Source organism: Erinaceus europaeus, chromosome 19 (genome assembly GCF_950295315.1).
Source record: "Erinaceus europaeus chromosome 19, mEriEur2.1, whole genome shotgun sequence".
Lineage (NCBI taxonomy): Eukaryota > Metazoa > Chordata > Mammalia > Eulipotyphla > Erinaceidae > Erinaceus > Erinaceus europaeus.
Genome location: NC_080180.1, coordinates 66268656 through 66278514, shown reverse-complemented (window position 1 = coordinate 66278514; position 9859 = coordinate 66268656).

The window sequence follows — 9859 nt, the reverse complement described above, 5'->3', positions numbered from 1 at the left end:
TGCTTCACCACCTGTGAAGTGACTCCCCTGCAGGTGGGGAGCCGGGGGCTCGAATCGGGATCCTTAAGTCTGTCCTTGCACTTCACGCCATGTACACTTAATCCACTGTGTTACTGCCTAGCCCCTGTTAGAAACGTTTTTATCACTTTTATTTTATATAGCTTCTTCTTCTCCTTCTTCTTCTTCTTCTTCTTCTTCTTCTTCTTCTTCTTCTTCTTCTTATTATTATTATTATTATTATTATTATTATTATTATTAGATTTGTTAGAGCAAATCTTAAGAAGTTGAGCAAACTTTGGCCATTTTCACCCAAATATCTTAGGGTCCATCTTAATTTGGGATTCTTATTAAGAATTTGGGATTCTTATTATTATAGAAGATGTTGAGCAGGAGAAATCCACAGGAACCTCTTCATTTGCTGGAAGTCATAGTTGGGAGAGAAAAACTGACTTTCCTCTGTTATCTAGAAAGGAAAGAAATTCAGTGGCGTAGAAACTGAAGCTAGAAGTCAAGCGTCATGACAAAGAAGACTTGACTTGGCAATTGTGTAGCTTTTGGTGGTGTATGTACTTGATAATGTTTGAGGGAGTATAGATTTTGAGTTTTAGCAACTTTCCTTGTGAACTTTTCAGGGGATGAAGTGCGCATGCTCAAACATCGAAGTTATTTATGAATGTGTCAAGAACAGAAGCACAGTGGTGCTGTGTCTGACTGGTTAATAGACTTGGATCACCATTTCCTCTCCAGATTTGGAGAGCACACATTAGTGTTTGCTATGATCAGGTTCGTTTATTATTACATAAAAATTAGTATATATTTTTTTTCTCTAGAGTTGTTGCTGGGTCCTGATGCCAGCACTATGAATCCACTACTCCTGGTGGCCATTTTCTTCTATCTTATTGGATAGGACAGAAAGAAATTGAGAGGGGATGGGGGATAGAGAGCGAGAGAAAGATAAACACCTGCAGACCTGCTTCACTACTTGTGAAGCATCCCCACTGCAGATAGGGAGCCAGGGAGCTCGGACCCAGATCCTTACTCAGGTCCTTGTGCTTAGTACTGTGTGTGCTCAACCACATGTACCAACAGCTGGCCCCCAAATTCCTAAAGTCTCAGGGGTTGAACTGCAAAATCTCAAGATAATTGTAAAATCTTAAAGTCTTAAACAGAAAGAGATTATTCTAATCTAAAGAAGCCCAACGTATGTTACAAACACTGTGCTGTTACATGGGTTCAAAGAAGTTAATCATGGAAATGTTATCCGTATGTCTCTTGTTGTTTGTTGAGTTCACTACTGTCAGAGTCATCTTTAAACTCTGCTTCTTCCTGTTCCCAGCTAAATTCAAACACACATTTTAGCTTGAATAGATTTGTGAAGGATTTCTTTGTTCCCTAGGAGTTTATTGCTTGGAGAAAAATTGAGATTTTGAAAAGGAAATGTAAACTATTTTTTCCATTCCAGAGTGGCAGGTCTATTATAGTTCAAATTTAGAAGAAACGATTCATAAATTTCTTTGGATTCTCAGGACTAGCTTACCTGCTTGGCAGAAATTCAGCTCCAAGGCATCCATTTGTTAGTGGGACTTTTCTCAGTGCAAATAACATGGAAGTTTCTGAGTAGTGAAATTTGGAGGCCCCATGTGACAACTCACCTCTGTTCGTGTCTCCCTGCTACCGGACTCGGATGCATTCAGCACTTCCTATACTCCAAGCAGTGGTGCAGCCACCCTGTGTATCAACTCACTGAATTCTCACAGAAGCAACACACATGGTTGTATTTATGAATACCTGAAAATAGTGATTTTTCTGAAGGTGTAAAGAGCTTGTTATCTTGTTAGCAGTTGCACAAAGAGTGGTGGTATCCAGTTGAAAATCACTTTCTTGACTCTAATGTATAATCTGCAAAGAGAAATTTAGGATTGTAGGGGAGAGTGGTTACAGAGTGGTTACAGAGTTTCTTTCTTTCTTTCTTCTTCTTTTTTTTTTTCCTCCAGGCTTATCACTGGGGCTAAGTGCCTGCACTACCAATCCACTGCTCCTGGAAGTATTTTTTTTTCCCATTTTGTTGCCCTGGTTGTTATTGTTGGATAGGACAGAGAGAAATCAAGAGAGGAGGGGGAGAAAGAAAGGGGGAGAGAAAGACAGACACCTGCAGACCTGCTTCACTGCCTATGAAGCGACCCTTCCCACCCCCCTGCAGGTGGGGACCTGGGCTTTGTACTTTGAGCCATGTGCGCTTAGCCCACTGCATTACCGCCGGCCCCCAGTTGTAGTATTTCTATAGATGGTTGTTTTTTCTGTCATACTGTTTAGGCATGAGTATTTCTGCTAACTGACAATGGGGAAGGCAGCTCTATCTCTTCCTGCGTCCAGAACAAGGTGGCAGTTCATTGCCACGGCGAGTAAATGTGATAGGAAGGGAAATACTGAGAATTATAAGAAATTGTTGATACTTTGGGGGAAATACATTGGACCTTTAGAGCCTACTTACCACTGTGGAATACAAAACCAGTTAAAGCAATCGACGAAGTGTGTGCATAAAGACACTTAGATGCCCTCACCTTGGGCGATGACTCCTTCAGGAAGACACATCCTCTTTACGGTCTGCCTGCAGCCATGAAGGGCTGTTTGAATAGAACACTTTTGGGGGAGGGACACATATAAAAGAGTGTATCTGATATTTCTTTAAGGAATAGGTTTATATAAATACGATATGAAAGGGTATAAGCAAAATAGACACAATTGAATATTTTAATGCTTTTTTGTTTTAAATCTTTTCCTTATTTTATTCATTATTATTGGATAGAAACAGAGAGAAACTGAGAGAGGAGGAAGAGAGAGAGACTGAAAGAGACAGAGAGACACCTGCAGACCTGCTTCACCACCCATGAAGGTTTCCCCCTACAGGTGGGGACCATGGGATTGAACTCAGGTCCTTGTGCAGTATAATGTGAGCACTTAACCAGGTGCACCACCACCTGGCCCCTTGATTAATTATTTTTAAATTGGGGTTGTGTGGTGGTTAACCTGGTAGAGTGCTCACCTTACCGTCTGCAGGGCCTGAATTTCAGACCCTTGTCCCCACCTGCTGGGGGAGGGCTCATGGGTAGTGGAGGAGTGCTGCAGGCTGCAGGTGTCTCTTTCACTCTGTCTCTGTCTGTCTGTCACCCTCTACCATCCAGAAATAAAAAGAAATGATCACTGGAAATATTAAACTCATGCCAGCACTGAGCCACAATTACAACTACCTGGTGGCAAAAAATTAATATTAATAATTTTAGTCAAGGTAAGTAAATTTGAGACTCTTAAGGAAATTGAATTTTGTCAGGAAAGGTTTAACAAAATAGCCAACAGGAGACTGATCTGAATATCAGTGTTGGATCTTCGTAGTGGGTGTACTAAGTCATGATAAACATACAAACATCTAATATTTATATATGTTTGTGTCTGACTCCTATTTCCATCCTCACTCCTCCCCAATAGAATGTATAGAGGGCCATCACACTTCACTGAGTATTTGCTCGTTCCTCTGTCATTGTAAGACTGAGTTGAGTCAGCAACAGGGTTTTAGATCTTAAGAATAACTAAGTGCATTAAGTACCAGGAATAAGATTACACTGCCCAGGCGCTTCTCCTGGTAGCCATGGCAACGAGACTCTCTTTTCATGTTAATACAATTAGAGTTCAAACAGTCATCAGGCTGTGTAGGGAACAATCAGAAAGGACAATAAACAGGTGACTTATTTCTGCCCCAGGGAAGGAGCATTAAGGGAACATGGGGGGGGGTATTTCCATGGCCAAATAAAAGACTAAATCAGAGCAAAATGTTGAGTTTGGAACAGATGCATTAAATAAGAGAAATGAATGTTCTGATCCCCCTATTTCTCCATATTCTGTAGCACGAAATTCATGGACTCAGCAAAAGACTCTGGTTGTCCTGGGTTCTACAGACTTGTCACCCAGCCAGAGTCTGGCGGTGACGGTGGGCTCACCTGTCCTCACCTGTCCTCACCTGCCAGGCTAGCACCCCCCCACCTCCTCACCTGAGGCTGAATCTCAACATGTGAACTTTCCCTGGACTCTGGAGGCTTCACGCCAGTTAATGGATCTGCTAGAGGGGTTTCTGGATAGGATGCACAGTAGAGGGATCTATTCTTCTCAGGCTGGTTTTGCCAGGTCGCCAGGTCACTATGCTGTTATTTTGCCAAGTTTAGCATAATTTAAAAAATCATTACACTTGTGCATCCCAAGATGAAGTCATGACATAAAAATATAGAAATATATTATTTATTTTAACTAGAGAGAAAGAAAGAGAGGGAGAGAGAGAAAGACAGACAGATAGACACAGGGAAAGACCAGAGCCCTGCTCAGCTCTGGCTTATTATGGTGGTGGTGGAGACCGCACCTGCCACCTCAGTGCCTCAGACATGGAAGTCTTTTTGTAGAACCATTATGCTGTCTCCCCAGTCCAAGTCGTGACATTTTTAAGAGACCTAAATATGTTATTTGCTTCAAAGTCTCAGTGTAATGGGAATATATATATATATATATATATATATATATATATATATATATATATATATATATATAACTAATTATATATAATTATATATATAGTTAACTGTGAGATAGACTTTGAAATGGAGATATAGCAAGCGGAACAACTTTTAATTTTGTAAGCAAAGTATGTGCACATTGTATTGTGATGAGATGATTGAAACAAAACAAAAAGGCTAGGGAAGAATAAAATAAGTCGTCCTCTGTTCATAGTCACTGCAAGGGAAGACACTGCATCTGATTGCTAGGATGAGTTCTTGCACGGTTATTTCCACCAAGAGCAGCGTAACTGCCACAGGCAATCTCTCGGGTGGGTGAAGAAGGTGGATCTTGGCACTAGAAATATTCCTGTTATTGTTAGGAACACAAATAGTTTGCCAATGCCAGTATAAAGTAAGTTTTAGGGATTTTACACTGAAATATTCTATATCAATTGAATCTGTTTTCTGAGTTTTCCCAGACAGGTGAGTGGTATTCTCCAAGCACAAAGTGTGATGGATTTCAAAGTTAGTGACTGTGTACCAGGGAAGCATGGCCGCAGCAGCGGACTCTCCTGCCGGTCACCTTCTGAAGTCTAGACGGTCACATCCAGTCGGCTGTAGGCAAGTCTGCTGCCATCAGTAAGACTGACCTGCCCCAGACAACCTGAGCATTGTAGCTTGGTGCCACTACTGGGTCCATGTTGAGTTTTTAAAAAAATCTTTATTTATTTATTGGATAGGGACAGCCAGAAATCAAGAGGGGAGAGAGGGATAGAGAGGAAGAGAGGCAGAGAGACACCTGCAGCCCTGCTTCACCACTCGTGAAGCTTTCCCCCTGCAGGTGGGGACCAGGGACTTGAACCTGGGTCCTTTCACATTGTAACTTGTGCCCTCAACCAGGTGCGCCAACACCTTCCCCCTCCATGTTGAGTTTTTGACACATTTTAATTAAAAGAAGAGGGCCTACATAATTGATGGCTTGGGTTATGTGAGCAATGTCATAGCGGGTTAAACGGGATGTCATATCCAACATCAACTTTGAAAAAGAACGCACAATTCTTAAGTGATATTTTGGCATCAAAAGTAGCACATCTCCTCTGGGCCTGTTTATTCATGCTATACTCATATTGGGCTTTATACACAGGATTTATTTGTTTACTCATTTTATTATAACAAAACATAGTCCCACAATATCTAAAACACATTTATTGAGATTCATGTTTATTATTAACAAAACACATGTATAGATATTTAATATCAGTATTGATATTAAATAATGGGGATATGGGTTTTTTTTGTTTCTGCATTTAATGCATGCCTATTGTGGTCTATTGTTTACCCTTGCTTTTGTGATGTAAGTAAAGGTGTCTTAGGTTCAGTAATGATCAGCCAAAAATATTTGGGGAGCTTTTTGATATTTCTGGGGTAGAAGGTGCATTTGACTATATTGACAGGTGCTGGGAAATATTTAGAAGCCTCCAGAAGCTGAAATGAGAATGAAGGGACTCATGTGAGTGAATCAGAGAGAGAGTCAGATGATCTGAGGACACCCAGGGTCAGCACCAGGACTGGGAGGAGAGCGGCAGAAGGCCGGACACTGAGGGGCAGCGGTGGGAGACTCCACGCCTCAGCATCCGACAGGACTGTGCGGTGCCCTTAGGGCTGCATGCAGGGTTTCCCACTTTCTTGCCTCTGCAATTCCTTGGCTATACAGAGGGGAACACTGGTGGAGTAAGTGTAGGAAACCTGAGTGTTCTTTTCTCTTTTTTTATTTTTAAAGATTATCTATTTATTTAGTGCATAGAGGCATTCAGAAATCGAGAGGCAAGGAGGAGGTAGAGAGGGAGAGAGACAGATTCCTGCAGCCCTGCTTCACCACTTGTAAAGCTTCCCCCCTACAGGTCAGGACCAGGGCTTCGAACCCGGGTCCTTGTGCATTGTAACGTGTGCTCGACCAGGTGCGCCACCACCCAGCCCCTGGAAACCCTGATTGTTCAAGGAGACTGTTGACACACCTGGATGGAGCCTAGGCTCTAACACTCTAAACTGCCTCCTGGACCCATGTCACATTTTAACTTAACTATGGGATTTAAAGATTATGTATTACAAATAATAGACATACTTTAACAAGTCTGAAAAGAGTATCTGAAGCACTTGGGAGTTTTAATCCAATTACGATTCTCAAATGGGGAGATTTTATTATTATTTTTTAATACTTTTTATTTATTATCTTTATTTACTTGATAGGGACAGCCAGAAATCAAGAGGGAAAGGGGAGGTAGAGAGGAGAGAATTATAATTTCCCTCAATCTGGTTTCTTTCTTTCTTTCTTTTTTTCTTTCTTTCTTTCTTTCGACCTCCAGGGTTATTGCTGGGCCTCCATACCTGCACTACAAATCCACTGCTTCTGGGGGCTATTTTTTCCCCTTTTGCTGTCCTTGTTTTTTATTGTTGTAGTTATTATTGCTATTGTTGTCATCTTTGTTAGGTAAGACAGAGAGAAATAGAGAAAGGAGGGAAAGACAGAGAGGGGGAGAGAAAGACAGACACCTGCAGACCTGCTTCACTGCTTGTGAAGCGACTCCCCTGCAGATGGGGAGCCGGGGGCTCGAACCAGGATCCTTACGCCGGTCCTTGTGCTTTGTGCCACGTGCGCTTAACCCGCTGCGCCCCCGCCCGAGCCCCTCCAATCTGGCTTCTTATCCTATTGAGTTATTGCTTTAGTAGAATTCAGGTGGGTGTTGATTAAGGAAAGAGAGACACAGTGTGGAATGCCTTTCAGTGTGTTCCCAGACAAGGGACTCTAAATACCCTTTCAGTTCTTTAATGTCAACTAAGTTCTAGTATTCTTAAAAGTGTGGAATTAAGCCATGCCAAAAACTTTAGGAGAATTTTGACATAGACTGGTGAGCATGTCATGTTCTATGCATAATGTAGCAGGATTAAACTGTATATTACCATCTAAAGGGGGGGGGAGAAAAAATAAGAGGTTTAAAATAAATTTTCCTTGTTGTCTCTTTGACTCTTGCTCCTCTAGGACATCTGAAGATATTTAGTTTCATTGTTCTCTGAGTAGCTCATGACTATGGCAGTTCCAAATATTTCTCTTTTACTCGTCCATACAAATTGCAGCATATGTATATATATATATATATATATGTCTTTTTTTTAAGGAATAAAAAGTAAACGTGGTGTCCATGCCCCTTGGACATTATGCATAACAGCACACACAGCAACGTGTAGCTACCTACTCATGTAAAGAAATCATGAAGCTATCACTGTAGATCTATTTGCCTGTGATATTAACACCAGCCCTCACTCTCTCATAATCTAAACAACATGAGTCTCACAGAGACTGTATTGTCGACTAACAGTGCTTGAGAGATCTGAAAGAATGAAACTTAAACATGATGTGTAACATTTTTGCATCTAGTAACTGGTCTTTCAAGAATTTCATGTATAAATTTTAAGTATTTCTTGATGACAGATAAAATCAAAGACTGCAATGTTTTAATACCTACTCAAAGTTGGTTACTATGCATCACAAATCTCGGAACAGTGTACAAGGTGACAAGCAAAAGATCAGCTGATAGAAACACGAAGATGCCTGTGCATAGGATGTACAGACGTATACTTGACAATATTTATATAAAGGGGGAAAAGATCGGAGGCCAAGTGGTGGCACAGCTAGCAGAGCAAGAGCTCACAAGACACAGTGCCCAACCACCTGGACTTACGCGCCCAGCGCCCACCTGGAGCCGAAAAGCGCCACAAGCGGTGATGCAAGACTGTAGTGTCTCTGTCTCTCTCACTCTCCATCTCCCCCTCCCTCTCAGTGTCCTTCTGTTTCTACCCAAAATAAATATATAAAATGAAAGTAGGAAAAAATAAAAGATGTATTTACTGACCACAGAGACAGAAGCAAAGCACTGCCTTTGTTTATGAATTGCTGTGACACTGGAGATGGAACTCAGAGACTAAAGTTGGTGAATTTGGAACCTCGTCTGCCATGCGATCCTCCAGGCCACAGAGAAAGAGAATTGTTGAGGCATTAAGCCATTCAAAAATAATAATAATGACTACAGGGGCCTGGGCAGGGTCAAACCCGGCTAAGTGCACACATCACCATATTGCAAGGATCATGGTTTGAGCCCCCACTCTCCACTTGCAGGGAGAATGCTTCATGAGCGGTGAAGCCGGCCTGCAGGTGTCCATCTTACTCTGCCCCTCTTTAGCTCCCCTCCCCTCTCAATTTCTCTCTGTCCTGTCAAACAAAAGTTGAAAGAGGGAAGGAAAGAAAGAAAGAAAGAAGGAAAGGAAGGAAGGAAGGAAGGAAGGAAGGAAGGAAGGAAGGAGAAGAAGGAAAAAGGGGAAATGTCCACTAGGAGCAGCGGGTTTGTAGTTCAGGCACTGAGCCCCATTACTAACCCTGGTGGCAACAAAAAAGAATAAAAGTAACTACATTAAAGTGAAATAGTTTCACAGTGGCATAAAGAATTGCAAGAACAAAGTAGTTGAATAAAATGCATAGTGGTTTGAGAATCTCTTGAAGGAAGTCAGAAGTTAGGCCTCTCTTGGTCCATGAGCAAACGCGGTGGACCCCTTTCAGCCAGCACAGCATAAACAAACACAGGAGGATCAAATCCTGTTTCCCGCAGCAAACACTTGCTTCATGGTTCTCCTTCACGATTCTTGAGTCTGGAAAGAGCACCCTAAGTGTTCCACCAACTTGATAACCTCTTGACTCAGAAAGGAGTTTGACAGCTGCAACTCCAGTAACCACCAAGCTCCCCAAAACAACCCATTCCAGATGTGACTTCCAAAGGTGGTTGTTTTGTGACCCTCAGTGACCAGAAATTCTTCGTGGCATTGCATGGAGAACACTGCCTCATTAGAACCCTGTCTCAATTTTCAAAGCAGGCTCACACACATGCACCCACTTCATGAAGGCAAAATATTCTCTCTCCCGGCCTCAAAGCAGGATGAGTGGGTGAGAAGGGGCTGGGGGGCTCAAAGCCCAGGGAAATGACACCATCTGTCTTGAACAAACCCAAGGTCTGTGCAGGTTTGAACACATGCACAGCTAAGCTGAATTTTTCCAGGAAGGACTTAAACAACCTTCAGACTTTGCTCACAGATGTGCAGGACAGTTACTGGCAATTATATCAGATGTCTCTGAGACTGAGCTGTCCTCATTTCCTCTGGGAGTCTCCACAGCTGGCTGACGGTGTGCAGACAATTACACGATCAGAGGAGCCTAAGTCAGAGGGGCCATCAAAGTCTAGAAGGTTCTGTAATGCCCAGTGACTGCTGTCAGCGCC